This window comes from Amblyomma maculatum, chromosome 11 (genome assembly GCF_055883805.1).
Source record: "Amblyomma maculatum isolate TAMU_Amacu chromosome 11, ASM5588380v1, whole genome shotgun sequence".
In the NCBI taxonomy this organism is placed as follows: domain Eukaryota; kingdom Metazoa; phylum Arthropoda; class Arachnida; order Ixodida; family Ixodidae; genus Amblyomma; species Amblyomma maculatum.
This window is the reverse complement of record NC_139354.1, coordinates 68896123-68912778: the sequence shown is the minus strand read 5'-3', so window position 1 is coordinate 68912778 and position 16656 is coordinate 68896123. Positions and strand designations below refer to the sequence as shown.

At 44.4% G+C, this 16656-nt stretch overlaps 1 non-coding gene across 1 annotated transcript; it reads right to left on the bottom strand.

Annotated features, from left to right (window-relative positions):
- Positions 1-16541: 16541 nt before the first annotated feature.
- Positions 16542-16613, bottom strand: TRNAG-CCC (transfer RNA glycine (anticodon CCC)). The gene has a single exon. It is a non-coding gene; the product is annotated as a tRNA-Gly (tRNA).
- Between the last annotated feature and the right edge of the window lie 43 nt (positions 16614-16656).

Sequence of the window (16656 nt, the reverse complement as noted above, 5' to 3'; positions counted from 1 at the left end):
CTTGGAATCCAGTTTGTTACCCTCAGCGACCATCGGTTATCCTCTCTTCGCACTACATGTCCTGCCCATGTCCATTTCTTCTTCTTAATTTCCACTAGAATGTCGTTAACTTGAGTTATTTCTCTGACCCACTCTGCACGCTTTCTATCTCTTAATGTTACCCCTACCATTTTTCGTTCCATAGCCCTCTGCGTGGTCCTCAACTTAAGTAGAACTCTCTTGGTTAGCCTCCACGTTTCAGCCCCATAGGTGAGTACAGGCAAGATGCAACTGTTGTATACTTTCCTCTTGAGCGATACCGGTAAGCTGCTAGTCATAATCTGCGAGTGCTTGCCAAATGCGCTCCATCCCAATCTTATTCTTCTTGTTATTTCCTTTTCATGGTCCGGATCTGCGGTTACTACCTGTCCTAAGTAGATATATTCGCCTACTACTTCCAGTATTTCGCTACCTAATGTAAACTCCTGTTCCTTCCCGAGGCTGTTGAACATTACCTTAGTCTTCTGCATATTGATTTTCAAGCCTACCTTTCTACTTTTCCTGTCTAGGTCATCAATCATTATTTGCAGTTCATCTCCCGAGTTGCTTAGCAAGGCAATGTCATCAGCAAATCGCAGATTACTGAGGTATTCTCCATCTAGCCTTATCCCTAACTTCTCCCATTCCAAGTCTCTGAATACTTCCTCTAAACAAGCTGTGAATAGTACTGGGGAGATTGTGTCTCCTTGCCTAACACCTTTCTTTATGGGAATTTTGTTACTTTCTTTATGCAGAACTATGGTTGCTGTGCAACCACTATATATATCTTCCAGCACTTTCACGTACGGCTCGTCTACCCCCTGATTTCGCAATGCCTGCATCACCGCCGAGGTTTCAACTGAGTCAAATGCTTTTTCGTAATCAATGAATGCTATGTATAAGGGCTGGTTATATTCCGCGCATTTTTCTATCACCTGATTGATGGTATGGATATGATCGATAGTAGAGTACCGTTTCCGAAACCCTGCTTGATCCTTTGCTTGATTGCAGTCTAAGGTTGTCCTGATTCTATTAGCGATTACCTTAGTAAATACCTTATACGTAACAGACAGTAAGCTGATTGGTCTGTAATTTTTAAGGTCCTTAGAGTCCCCTTTCTTGTGAATGAGGATAATGTTTGCATTCTTCCATGCTTCCGGTACCGTCGATGACACCAGGCACTGCGTATACAGGGTGGCCAGTTTTTCTAGCACGATATCCCCCCCGTCCTTCAGCAAATCTGTAGTTATCTGATCCTCTCCAGCTGATTTCCCCCTTTTCATAGTTTCTAGTGCTTTCTTGACCTCGTCCTTCGTCACTGGTGGAACGTCTGACTGTCTTTCCCTACCGCCAATCTCATTACGGTCCTGACTACTTTGGCTGCTGTAGAGATCTGTATAGAACTCCTCGGCTACTTTGACTATCTTGTCCATATTAGTGATGACGTTGCCCGCCTTGTCCCTTATCGCATACATCTGGTTTTTGCCTATGCCCAATTTCTTCTTTACCGCTTTAAGGCTTCCCCCGTTCTTTACAGCATGCTCAATTTTCTCCATGTTATACTTCCTTATTTCGGCCACCTTGCGCTTATTGATTAGCTTTGATATCTCGGCCAATTCGATCTGGTCTGTTGGATTGGAAGCTTTCATACTCTGCCGTTTCTTAATCAAATCTTTCGTCTCCTTAGACAGCTTACCGGTATCCTCTCTAACTATCCTACCGCCTACTTCTACCGCGCACTCAGTAATGATATCTCTGAAATTATTGTTCCTTGCCTCTAGGGTAATGTCGCCATCCTCAGTTAGAGCTGAATATCTATTCTGTAGCGAGATCCTGAACTCTTCTGCCCGCCCCCTCACCGCTAATTCGTTCATGGGTTTCTTTCTTACTAATCTATTGCGTTCCTTCTTCAGATTTAGGCTAATTCGGGACCTCACCATCCTGTGGTCACTATATCGAACTTTCCCGATTACCTCTACATCCTGCACAATGGCGGGGGTTGAACACATTATGAAGTCGATTTCATTTTTAGTCTCTCCGTTAGGACTTTTCCATGTCCATTTTCGGTTCTTCCGTTTGCTAAAGAAGGTATTCATGATTCGTAAGTTATTGCGCTCTGCAAACTCAACTAGTAACTCCCCCCTGCTATTCCTAGAACCAATGCCATAGTCACCTACTGCCTTGCCTCCTGCCTGTTTTTTCCCTACCTTGGCATTGAAGTCGCCCATTAGTACAGTATACTGCGTCTTTACTTTTCGCATTGCCGATTCTACATCTTCATAGAAGCTTTCAACTGCCTGGTCATCATAACTACATGTAGGTGCATAGGCCTGTACAACCTTCAGTTTATACCGCTTATTAAGCCTAATTACGATGCCTGCAACCCTCTCATTAATACCATAGAATTCATCTATATTACCCGCTATATACTTATTGACAAGGAAACCTACTCCTAGTTGTCGCCTCTCTGGTAAACCTCGATAACACAGTACATGCCCATCCTTCAGTACAGTATATGCCTCATTCGGCCTCCTAACCTCACTAAGCCCTATGACATCCCATTTCATGCCCTCTAGTTCCTCTAACAGCACTGCTAAACTAGCTTCACTAGCTAGGGTTCTAGCATTAAACGTTGCCAGGGTCAGTTTCCAATGGCGGCCTGTCCAGCGGAGCCAGGCTTTCTTAGCACCCCCTGCTGCGTCACAGGTCTGACCGCCGCCGTGGTCAGTTGTTCCGCAGCCGCTGGTGACTGAGGGCCGAGGTTTTATGGAGCTTATCATAGGAGGTTGTGGCCAATTACTGCACCAGGGTGGCCAACTCCTGTTCTGGTGAGGGAGTGCGTTGCCGGAGGTGTTCACCGGCATCAGGTCGCACCCCAAACCTGTATATGCAATTCCATCGACACGCGGATTTTTTTTTTTTTTTGTCATCCGGTGGAGAATTGCGCGGCACCGGGATTTGAACCCCGGTCCTCTTGCATGCGAGGCGGATGTTCTACCGCTACGCCACCGCTGCACGTGATTAGAGAATTACTCCACATTAAAGACAATTTGTTACAGGTGGTTAGAGATTGGCAATAAACCCCTTTTCATTTAGTGGATTGCATTTCCGAAGCCCAATTTCAATGCTACACAGCCTTAACAAAAAATACACTTGCAAACAAGTTCATTCTGGCACGATGCTCTAAAATTTTACAGAGGAGGCCATGCCATTTCTGTAACTGCTCTCTGAAACAATTTTTTGCCGTTAACCCCAGTTTTCCCATTAAATATTATGTATAACAAATTTAGTGAAAATGTCCTGATATAATTCATAAGTGGGCTTGACCTGAAAGTTGATCCATGTAAGAGTTATTTTACTCTCTCAATGTCCGCTAATATATCAGCTAATCCTTAAATCTCTAGATGTTCACTATACATGTTCTGTACAGATACCCAAAGTGGCTATTTGGTTCCTTTAGTAAAAATAAAGTCCCGTGGATATGCCAATGTTCCCCTATCTTTGCAGAAAAGTATGCTTACACATCCTGACCCATTCAGCCTCCTACAGCACTCACAGTGAGACAAACACATAACAGCAGCACACTGCCTGGCAGGTATAGTCCCGGATTACATATGGAAGCATTCCAGCCCTCCATTCGAAAGCGGTTTTATCAGTGCAAAAAAAGAAAAAAAAAAACAGATATATCTGCAACCAGGCATGCTGTACAATAAAGGTTCCTTATTTGAAATTATTTATGTTTTTTTTTACTTCGTTATTTACTGTGCTCCATTGTATTTCGGAGAAATTAGTTGATATTCTTCCAACATATGGTGGTTATTCAGGTTTGCAGTGAGATATCTGATCTCAGCTGTTATGCTCATTCCCACGATTACATACAGCATCACTGAATCTACCATCTACCAATGAAACTACCACCATTATACTTATAATGTGAATGAAAATATTTTAAACGTCTAGGAATAAATATCCTGATACAGTATCACGTGCATATGTCATGTTTGCATCTAGACACAGACAATGAAAAAATGTGGATCCCTTGTGGGCATCCAATACAAATACACACACAGGTAGATTTTTGGATTTATAGTGTACATTCCATAGATATCTGTGGTTACCTCAGAGGGAGGATGTGAAACAGAAACAAAGCCTTGGCAGTGGCACCTAGGGACGAACACATCTGCAACTTGTTGCGTCGGTGCAATACCCTGCCGCTGCTACTAAATCAAAAGAAGCTTTTTATTTAATTTTTTTAAATCACTGTGACTTTGTAAGTGTGTTTTCCATTAAGATTCCGGGGCAGCTAGCCCCTGCACTGCAGTGGTGCCCCAGGCCTAGTATTCTGCAGAGCTGCAGCAGTTCTGCTGGCCACTGAAGGCACCCATCTGTTTTCAGCATGAATGGCAGGCTGTCACAACTGCCTTTGCATTGAGAAGCTATGCAGCTGCCCACTTTACACGCTGCTCTTCTGTATGCTCATATTTACTCACTCTTCAGATATTTGAAAAAGACAATAGGGTACCTGACATTTGCACTGCAGAGCAATGTGACCTGTCAAATTTTAAAAATCCAACAATAGAAACAAATGTTATCTGAGGGCTAAAGAAAATAGTTGAAAACAGTCAAGGGATGTTCACATCAATATATCCATTTGTACACACCCTTAAATATACAAATAAACCGTATTTTATAAATATACAATTCATACATAATATGAATACAGTGTAGGCCAAACTAAAAGAATTGCAGATTTATTATCACTGCAATGCTAATGGTGCAATTAACAATTAGTACTGAATAAATAGCCAACTTGTCCACTAAATTCAAACATATTTCACCAATCTTGCACGACCTTTTTACTGTGAACATGCCATTTTTGTCTACGGCCGATATTGTAAAAAAACAAACAAACAAACAAAAAAAAAAACATGCCAGTAATCTTTCTTGGTCTGAAATGTTCTGTTGGAGGAAGCACCATGAAAACATGCACCTTGGCACTGAGTACAATCACTAGAAAATTGAAATGATGTGTTCCATGTACCACCAAACTACATTAAACAGTGGCATGGCATGACACTGCCTTCTTTTCTACTTCACCTTTGCCTGCCTTTTGACGTCTTAATTTCACAGTCTACTTCATGCAAATACCACATTTTACTCATGCATTCCTGCATACAATTAGCATGAGCCTGTTTTGTTTTTACAAAATTTACCACATCAAGTCACCTATAAATGATAACAGGAATGCAATAGTTAGCTGAAACTGTATTATCAATTTAGAATGCAGGGCCATGGTATATTTGAGAAGGTGAAGGGAATGTGCATTAGGTAATGTAAATTAGTTCAGCGAACGTTAGTGCATGCACCCACAGGTACAAACTACTATAAACAACCAGAGAGGTGAAGGATGACTAACCTTTGTCATTACTTTTTCAAACTCTGCAGCAGTGTAAGCAGGGTGAACACCAGCAGAAACGATACTGTTCTCTAAGACGCGGGACCAGATCCCGGCCTCGGCGGCCGCTTTTCGGTGGAGGAGAAAAGCAAGGCACCCATGTGCTGTGCGATGTCAGTGCACGTTAAAGAACGCCAGGTGATCGAAATTCCGGAGTCCTCAGCTACGGCGTCTCGAATAGCTTGAGTTGCTTTGGGACGTTAAACCCCACAAACAAACCAAACAAAAGCAGGTGGTCTATTTTGCAAACATAAAATTAAATGGGCTTCTTTTTGGAGCCCCTTTACATGTGCCTCTTCAATTGTTTCACGCGTTAAAAAAACGAAGAAAAACAAAAGACCTTCAGATATGGTTGTATTTAAAGTGTTATGACGGCGTTCGCCAGTAATTGGACTGACCTTCTACTTTGATTTCGACAGCTAAAAAACTTGCTGCGCGGGTGGGTGTGCAAACGTGCACGGTTGTGGATGGCGCAAGAGACGGACAGACGGCTCACTGGGCATTTCATTTCTTCAGCTGACATTTACGGTCCGCCGTCCCGTGGCTGCTGTGGCAATCTCAGTCGGCATCGCAAGGATAAAAAGTGAAACAAAAAACGGCGAGTGACGTCACTGAGCCGTATTGCTGCACGTCAGGCGAAGGCGATTAAGCGGCACTTATTACGGCAACTGCTACTGGAAATCCCTGCCTCTGCGACCTTTATGATCATAAAATCCTGCACTGACGATGGAACGTAAGCGCTCGTGAGATACTATTTCCAGCCTCATAACCTCGGTGCTTATCCTGCAAGACCTGTGAATCGAATGCTAGAAAACGGAGTGCGATTTTAAAGGCCTCTGTGGAGTGATTGCATCAAAGCTCGGCACGCGCTTTCCGAACAGTCAATTAAAGCGAAAATAAAAGTTCATAGAGGAAGGAAATTAGAAGTGAGCAGTCTTCACCAACATGGAAATTGGGACAGGTTGGTAAATATTTGCACCAACTAACATGTGCATAGGGAAAGACTTCTCCGACGCTTAAGCTCAGTTGTCAAACCATCGCTTTGCAAACGTTAAACTGCCGCAAGTGCGTTTCCAAACCACGTGTTGTGTATGTGCGCCTTCGCGGCTCACTGTTTACTGCTGAATCCGAGGACGCCAGAAAAAACACCGACCGCAGCGATCACTTTTCAATTCCTGCAAAACATACGGCGTGTGCGTACTGCTCGATGTGAGTTCTTGTTAAAGAGCCGTTGATGATCGAAATTTCCAGGGTGTTGCTCTATGCAGCGTCCGTCTGAACACGAGTCGCTTTGAGACATTAAACTCTGCACTAAATTAAACTATGCACAATTTTCTAATTTTAGGAATCGCTTATTTTCGCACACCCTGCTTTTCTCGTTCATGCTTCTACCTGTCGTAGGTGGTTTATCTATCACCGTTCCCATGCATGTCTGAACATAGAGTATCTCTGTTTTTTTATCTCTACTAACAGGGGTGACAATGTTCGGCTGTGTTGGTTGAGCCTGCCGTCCGAACAATTGAAACCCGGTATGCTTGTGATTAGCAGTCTCGTACTCTCTTTAGCACTCTAATGCTAGTTCGGTTAGGAATTCGTTGCTTACTAGCTAAGCTTTAATTAGGCAGTTGAGTACTAAATAATTATAACTACTGCAGAAAAAGAAGAAATTCGGGTACCCCCGCTATGATAGAGCAGTGATTAAGACATTTTAATGCCCATTCAATATAATATTAATGAAATCAGTTTGAACTCGTTTAGTGCAAAGTTAGCAGATGTTTTGTTTCGCTATACTTCAATATATAGTGGACATTAGGATATTTTATTAGTACCATTTTGGACGCTCAGATTTAAAGAGGAAAGCAGTTGAATGCCAGAAAAATAAAGTGCGATTCGTCCGCTTTTGAAGAAGTCAGCGTGTTATTTTATTCGGCAGAAATTATAGGCTGCGAAGGAAAAAAAATAGACCACCCGACGACGCAATCCGTGCGTAGAAATGTACCGTTAATCGAACGCTCTCATCGGCTACTTGGTAATGAGCAGATAGCAGGTTCGCACCTTTCCCGCTCTCCATGACAGAGCTTCGACTTGCCACTGATTGCCATATAGTCGTCGACAGCACCTAAGGACAGCGCGATTTTCTGGCGTATCGAATGCGGCCGCTGTCACTTATCTCGGAACCTGGTGCAACGCAGAGCTCTCCGTTGTTGGCAGCGCCGAAGGCGCATGAGCATTGCCAAGTAGCTGCTGAGAGCGTTAGATCCACAGTGCATTTTCTCACCCAGATCGCGCTTTGGTTTATTTTTAAACTTGGCAAGCTTTTTATATTTGTCTGTTACAAAGACCTACGTTTATTTCGTCGGAAGCACACGGATCGCATCAGTTTCGTGGCGTTCGACTTCTTTCCTCTTCCAACCGAAGCGTTGAAAAGCATATTTATAAATTTATATGCTTAAACCATTAACTTATTAAACGGGAGGAACGCTAAAATTCTAAATGGTACTCTGTGCGAAATCTCAAACAAATCACTTCATTTCAGTTTATCTGGTCCGTCTTAGCTGAGACACCCTCTATGATGTAGTACAGTGGAGATGGAGAATCTAGAAGCTAGTTTTCCCTTGTGCACATGTGTATTCCTCCTTCGCCGTTATGGGTACTATTTGAATTTGCTCGGAAAATTGTGCCGCTTGGGAAGGAAGTAGGGCGTTCTTTAGAGATGAGATATGCAGGGATATGCGCAGCTATAACGAAATACTGAATATAACGGAAGAAAAAGGAGCGCTGGAACTCTCCTCCCGCGCGCATATATCCGCATTTCGACTTGATATTGATGCAGCGAGGCCTCCTCGTTAGCATCAGGCGGTGTGAAATTAGAATGCGTTATCGATCTTCGCTCGAAAGCAGACGAGCGGACGATGACAGCTCCTGACGGGAAACTTCCGCGCTCTCGGCTACGTCTCATACTAATTTAAAATGGGTGAATGTTTTTTTATTATTTTCTTTTCTCACGGAAAAAAAAAGTTATTTTTTCGGAAAAACTGAGTACTGAAAATTCAAAAAAGTGTTTCTCGCATTATATATGCATTTTACAAAAACTGGGCAGAAGCGAAACGGGAGAAAAGACGTAAGTGCTAGTAGCGTTAGCTGCTTACAGGGTGATCGGCACTTGCATTTAGACTTTACACCACCCATTAAGTTCTTTTGTTCTTATGTTGATGCTGCTACGCAAGCATCGTCCTGACGGACTAATTATTTTTAAGTATTTTGATCATGCACAATTTTATGGGGTTCTCGATTTCCGCAACGATTTCTAGCTTCGATCGACTTGGTTTAGTTCACTGTGCTTAACTCCCCAAAGCGACTCAGATAGCGTTGCCACAGAGAAGGGCTTCGGACATTTCGGCTACCCGGAGTTTCGAAACATGTACCGACACGCAACGTACATGAGCGCCTTAATTGGCTAATAAATATATACGACTACACCATAATGAATCTCTTGGTACCTGCTCCGCATGCGCAGTCTCCACGTCTCAAGAAGCCAAATTTGCTCCATCACAATCGTGGCAGACATTACCTAACCTCTTATACACCACAATGATCGGTCTCTTTGCATTGGGAAGCCGAAAAAAGCAAAAACAAAAAGGAATCCCAAACGATCGCTAAGATTCGAGGGGTGCATATGCTTGAATGGTACATTTATACATTATGAAGCTTGGTTGAAACCACTTTATCGCCTGTGGGAAAATTTAAAGGTACATTAATGGTATTCTCTAAATCAATATGCTATTCAGCGGTTCCAAAGAGTTTGATTCCATTCGCACAGAAGTTGTCCGAGTGGACAGGTATTGTCACATCTACTGTTTTATGCCGCTGCTATGCACCGTGTTATGTTATATCGATGAAACTGGTCACTGAGACTCGCCGCGGTGGTGTAGGGGTTAGGGCGGCCGACGCGCGGCAGACGCTTTTCGGTGAAGGCGAAAAGCAAGGCGCCCGTGTGCTGTACGATGTCAGTGCACGGTAAATAACCCCAGGTGGTCTTAGTTTCCAGAGTCCTGCACTACGGCGTCTCTCATAGCCTGAGTGGCTTTGGAACATTAAACGCCACAAACCAATCAAACTGACCATTGCACAAATGTTCGGCATATGGAGCATAGAACAGTTGTTGCCGTAATATCTGAATAGGGACACTTGGCGGCGCATTGCAAGCGATGTAAACATAATAATGAAGATTGTGCATCACTTTATAAGCAAACACGTGGGATAAAAGTAAATTAAGACCTAAAATAACGAGAGACACTGGAAGCCTTTCTCGTGCACCTTGAGCGACAATCGTGTGTCAGCAAGCCGAATGTGATCCTTTCCAACTGGAGCATTAAACTTGCAGAAGTAGAGGGTACCATTGCGCATGCGATTTGGGTGCAAATGGCGGTATGCGTTTTATGCTAATAAATTCAGTTGATGTCTATCATTTGTGGCATCTTTTTCCGTGTCGTTCAGGCTACAAAAAAGAACATGTTTTCTACATTCAAACACCAAAAAGCGCAGATTCCGTTTTCTAGAGGCCCACAAACATGTAATCAATTTCGTCGTGGTCATGTCGTCAGCTAAATACCACCTGCCAGAGGCATCCGCTTTGTTTTGCGAGGCTCACTGCTTCAAAGGTACTGGTGTATTCAAGTCTCATTACAACCTTCCACGTGGAAGTATTGCGAGAGTAGCTGCTCTTCTAACTCCGCCTAGTCTATTTGCGTCACATAAATAAACTATACCTGACAGTGTCAGGTCAAGTGAACTGCGCACTACAACTTTCCAGGTACATGCTCGCAAATTTTCGGTCCTGCGAGGTTTAAAATACTCGTCGGCAGTGAGCTTTTGCTTCTTCGATATGGGGCACTGACAATCATGCATTAAGTGTTTGGCGTTAGCGTATGAAGCCTTGGTGGAAATGAGGCAACGTTATGAAAACAAACGCTCTCTCTAGACGACGAGACCGATTAAAATAGGTGACGAGACCGTGATCCCGTGCCGTGAGCTGTCGGGTTGCCTAGAAGACAAATAAAGGGCTTTTGCTCGGGTCCTAATGGCGCTGTACAGATAGTGACCCCTCGGAAGGGAGGCTACAACATGGTAATCATTACAGAGTGAAAAAAAAAAAGACTTGAACATATCCGTGATCAAGTCTAGCGGGGCGTGTTCCTTGAAAATGTGTATATTGCGTATTTCTACCTTCTGACAAAATACAGCCTGTATCTCCAAGATTGCACTATTGAGCAATTTCCATCAACTGCAATCCATTTGGGTCTTGAACGGCCATATTACAAACTCGGTGTTCCGGTAAACACACACAATTAGTCTCCCATTAGGATTGTGTATCGCAGACTGCTGCGGTAATGTTTAACCACATTAAAAAACTATTTGTTCACTTTCTTTGTTCGGTGCGTAAACACAGATTGCACGCCAATGTAACCCACAGTAACACTAATCACAGAGAACAAAAGGACCGGTATTACACAATGTTACCAATCCTTTGACAGTACCCAATGAGTTTTTGATTAAAAAGACACATCCTGACGAGTAATCAACATAATGGTTTGGTTTAGTTTGGTTTGGGTTTGTGGGGTTTAACTTCCCAAAGCGACTCAGGCTATAAGAGACGCCGTAGTGGAGGACTCCGGAAATTTCGACCACCTGGGGTTCTTTAACGTGCACTGACATCGCAAAACACACGGACGCCACTCCGTTTCGCCTCCATCGAAACGCATGACACCCATAAACATCATATCGAATTCTAAACGATTCGACCATGCAGTCCATCTAAGCTTCACGTTCCAGCTTTGTTTCTTGATTGGCGCAATATCTGGGTCATTTTCCAAGAGGAGGCGGCTGAGTTGCTACTGTAGCCTCCTAGAACCTAGCGCCCTTACATTAAGGGTGGCAAAACGAAGCGAAGTTTTTAAGCAGGCCATTAGGTATGCGTTAAACCCAAACGACCGCATGGTGCTCACCTTCGAGACTGACCAAAGTAGTGTACAGTACGGTGGCTCTAGGTGTCCCATGGGCTTTAGTGTCCGTGCAGGAAGCACAAAGGCCTTGCACGCATCCACGACGAAGAATGATGCCGTGGTGCGCGCTGGCCCCTATGGTACATGCTTCCTGACCTCGAAGAGTCCGAGCTAGAGCCATTGTTGCTACGTTGGAAGGACCGATGCCGGCGGTCTGTCCGGCGGTATGTTGGCTTTCGGGCGGAAGGTCGCCCGACGCTGGCCCATCGGCTTAGTTGTTGACTCTTCTGGACCTGTTCAAAAGGGCGTTCCTTCACTGACGGACTCCTCGTGCGTCCTCTTTCACCCGCAACACTCGTGTCGGGCTGAGATACATCCAGTTTTCTATCTTCTGTTGATGACTTGGTTGTACAGACTTCGATGTCTTTCCAGGGAGCGTCGGCGATGATTTCCTTAACTACCACCCTATCGCGCTTTGTCTTCTCGTCGTCGCTCTGCTTTTCCGCGACACTGTCGGTAGGTGTGGGAAATAGGGCGACCATAGTCGCCTCTTTCTCACCAGCAGACCCTGCAGCATCATCTGCTTCATCTGCGTCCATGACAAGCTCGGACTCATACACTCTGCTCACGGGCCCAGTGACACTTGCGTGACGATTGTGTGCGCATCGCGGAACTCGGCAGTCGCGGCGCTCGCGACCTGTAGAATGACACCCAGGACAAAGCGGGGCTTTCCCATCCATAATAACAAGAGCCTGCTCCCCGGCGACAAGTACTTGATGTGGCAGGTCGTCAGGTGTGACGCCAGGCTTCAACGTCAGGGTGAAAGTCGACGTAGACCAAAGTTTATTCATGACGCCTAGTACACGTCACTGTTTATTTGAGACTTCTGTTGCGGTGTCATTAGGAGCAAACGCTTTCTTAACATCGTTGTCCTCAACATTGTAGAGCAGCCAGTGAATTTTTATTCTCACAGCATGGTTTCCTGGTCCAACAATGGTGCACTTTCGCTCTTACGTCACGGGCGGCGAGCAGCTTCTTTGTACCTTCATCAGGCTTAAAGGTGGTAGCCCAAACGTGGGTCAATTGGTACGCCCCCAAGGCAATAAGCTCGAGAAGCATGCAGTGCCAGACGAACCAGTTCGTCCCGAAAATATTCGACCTTGTAAGGAAGGCCTGGTACGAATGTCAGTATGCATAAAAAGCGTATTCAAGACAATACAACCTGTCGGCAGACAGGCCACAATAACTTCGTAATCCTGTTTACTGGACACAGCAAGCCTGTTTCCGCGGCCAAGCTGGGCCGGTGATTTTGACATGTACGTCCGCTCGCCTTCGCGGCTGGCAGTGGAATCCCTATACCACCGACGCCAATTAGAGACGCCCCATTTCACGTCGGCTTTTCCGCTATGAACTATCGCATCAGCTGTGTGATGTGGACTATTACTCCCGCTGCGATGTCGCAAAAAAAAAATAAAAAGGCTCCATCGGCAGGGAATCGAACCTGGGCAAACTCCTTGGAAGGCAGCTATGCTAACCACTATATCCCCGACGCTCCTTTTTTTTTCATTTTTTGATTGCCAAATTATAATCAGATTTTACATACAGACAACATTACTCCACATACCTACAACATGGGTTAAAAACAGCGATTTGGGACTGCGTGATCCATTAGACATAAGGCACGTGCAGCAACACTTCCATTCTCGGAAGCCACTCAGGCACTTCGCCTTCTGTCTTGAAAGCATCAATAACACTCGCAAAGGCTTCGCGAAAATGCTGCCGTATTTTTCCCGCATCACTGTCGGCATGCCTGAAGTCTATTCTGGATCAGTAGACACTGTGCAGGCGAAATAACATCATCATGTCCAGCAGTAGCCCATCCCCATTTTCAAATGGTAAAAATCGAATTCCGAATGCATCCACGGGCAGGTCTTTTTATCGTTCGTTGTAGAATGTCCCTGAAGAAAAAGGCTTCCCAATAGTCTAAGAAAACGTGTTCAATAGTTTCCGTTTTTGCGGCATATGAAACAGTGATTTCTCCAAGGTAAAAAAAGCCCTTCATTTCTAAATAGGCCTTAACTTCCACTGTATTGCTATGGATCTTGAAAAAGAGAGGTTTTGCTCTCCCTGGTACAACCATATTTTTTTACTCGTTTAAGGACTGAATCTATAGACCTGCACAGCATAACAATCTGCACAATGTGATCGGGAGAAAGACATTGCACAAGTCCCTTATTAATTTTCTATCGCGTCACAGTTGATAAATATTCAAACGAAAAACGAGCTTGCAATACCCGACATGACGTACACTTCTTCAAGGATTCCGAAAATCCTCCCTTGCATGTTCGCCGAACTTACAACTAAATTTGGTAGCACTTTTTTCAACCTAACCTGGCACGCAGTTCGTAAAAATGGGTCCTTAATGTCACGAAAGAACATAAAACGGTTAACCACTTGGCGCAAATACAAATGTGCCAAACCCACTCCTCCAGAGCGAAAGCAATGAAATAAGCTGTTTCGGCGGGTGCGCTCCCAAGTACTTCCCCAAATAAAAATGGCGAACACACGGTGCAATCTCTGCAAATTCACACGAGAACAATGCAGTACTTGTAACACGCACCATATCTTGGTAACAAGAAATAAATTACAAATCGTAGCACGTGCAAACATAGACCAACCGAATCCTTGTAGTCTGTCGGCCTTCTCACGTACTTATAAAACCTGCTGGCTCCAATATGACTCACTGCCTCGGTAGTTTTCCAGTGGCACTCCTAAATACTTCACGGGGGTTGTTACCCTAGGCATGTTCACGAAATTCGCAGGGGTTGTGAGCCACTCTCCATGCCAGAAACCCAGACAATTATTGCAGCTCACCAGCACTACCACTCACAGAATAAAAGTCCGTCACCAATTTGACTACACTGCGAATGCTTTCCTAGTCGGTACAGAAGACGGCAATGTCATCGGCATACTCGAGTGTGCAGACCTCTGCTGCATGCAAACGAAAACCTCGGACACTGCTGCTCTCGATAATGCTCAGAAAAAATGGTTCAATATGCAAGCAGAAAAGCAATGGTGACAGGAGGCAGCCTTGACGTACAGAGCGTTGCCCATGGATGGGCTCACCCACCCTCTTATATATTATCAGGCGCGTCGTGCACGCCATTGTTATTCATTTGCAAATAACTGAGCCGACATTTGCATGCTCTAAAACTGATAACAAGATATCATGCGGCAACTTCTCGAAGGCTTTCTCTAGGTGAAGCTTGAGCATTCATGCAAGGCGTCGCAACACTCCAGCACAGACAGTGCCTTGCGGATATTAGTATATATGGTTCGGCCTTTAATGCTGCTGGTATGAAGCGGTCCTACTCATTCTTCCATTACAGTTTGAAGCCTTTTAGCTAGAATTTTCATGAAGATATTATAATCTGTGTTCATCAGCGCTCGTCTGTTGTGCGTCTCTTCTTGTGTGTTTCGTCTTTTCGCGCTGTTCCACCCCCTATGTATTCGTCAGGGATATTGGTCTGTAAGCGGTAACTTGTTGAAGCTTGTCTTCGTCAACGTTTTTTGGTATTAAAATTGTATGGGCTGTTAGAAAAGACGGGGGAAGCATATCCTTGTCATAGACCTCATTAAATAACGTGCTCAAAACTGGGACGAAATTGCCTTTGAATTCCTTATAATGGGCAGCTACAAGTCCGTCTGGTCCTGGATACTTTCCATTGTGGGTGTCTTCTATGGCTTTATTTACTTCTCCTTCGCAGAGTGGCAGCTCTAAACGTTTTTTTGTTTCGTCATCCAGCCTTGGCATACGAAACAAACCAATAAGCGCTCGTGTTGTGTCCTTCTACTTTTGGTCCTCGTTTTTCGCGCTACCTTCAAAATGAACCAGATTCAACTCGCCCAACTTTCAACCTTGGCATAAAAGAAAGGAAACTGACTTGAATTGTTCGATTTTACCTTCTGTGTGACTAAGAAGTCCGCTGTAGTATTCATAAAAGGCCCTCTCTATATTCGGTTTATCTGAATAGACTACACCTTTCCATTCTATTTTTGATATGTCATTCTTGCTGGCGTGCTTCTTTTCTAATCCAAGAGCACGTTTTGTGGGCATTTCGCCCGCTAACAGGCGCTGTACCATCGCCCTCACCATCGCACCTTGATATCTCTGCGTATCTATTGCCTCCAATTTCTGCTTGACGGAGCGGATTTCTTCCATGCACGAGCCCGACTGCTCGCACTCTTCCGTCAGTAGAAACTTGAGGTCGTCTCTAAGCGCCTTTTCTTTTACCTTTTCTTGCTGTATAGCGCTCGATTTTTCGATCGCATTAAATTTTATTTCCCGTTTAAATCTTTCCCCTTTTTCCCTTGACATTCATTACTGGTAATTTGCATCTTGTTTAAAGCTGACACTACTTGTCTCACAAAATTATCGTCTTTCAGAAGCCTCTCATTAGGTTCCAATTTTCCCATACACATTTGTTTCTTTATCCATTTGTTTTTCGAATCCCAAAGACAACAAGACAGTGGTCACTGAACGGCACTGGTTGAACGCGGTATTCACAGCAGTATGGTATTAGTTCGGCAGATACGTATGCCCTATCCAAACGTGCGTGGCTTCTTCCCTGCAAATGAGTGAAAAGCGCTCCCGTAGCGTTTCCGATGCAATCGCCCACATCATCAAGATGGCATTGCTCAATTATGTCAATCAAACAGACAGTACTCGCATCTCGGAAAGGTGTATTACTAGTCTTGTCTCGGGCCGTGCATACGCAGTTGAAATCACAAAGTAAAACGACCATACTGTGAGTCACAGTAATAGCTGATATTCTCAAAAAGTTTTGCCTCTCATCTGAATTAATGTGCGCGTAAATACAGACAATGAGCCACTTCAAACCAGCTAACGTGATGTCGCAGATAATCCAACGGCCGCACCCAACTATACCACCGACGCCGGATGGAGACGCCGCATTTGACGTTGGCTTTTCCGCTATGCCTATTCAGACCAGCTGTGTGATGTGGACTGCAAGTTCTGCTATGATGTGCCAAAAAAATAAAAATGCTGCGTCGGCCGGGAATCGAACCCGGGTCAACTGCTTGGGAGGCAGCTATGCTAACCACTATACCACCGACGCTTTTTTTTTTTCTCTATTGCCTGTTTTGAGTTCACATCAATTC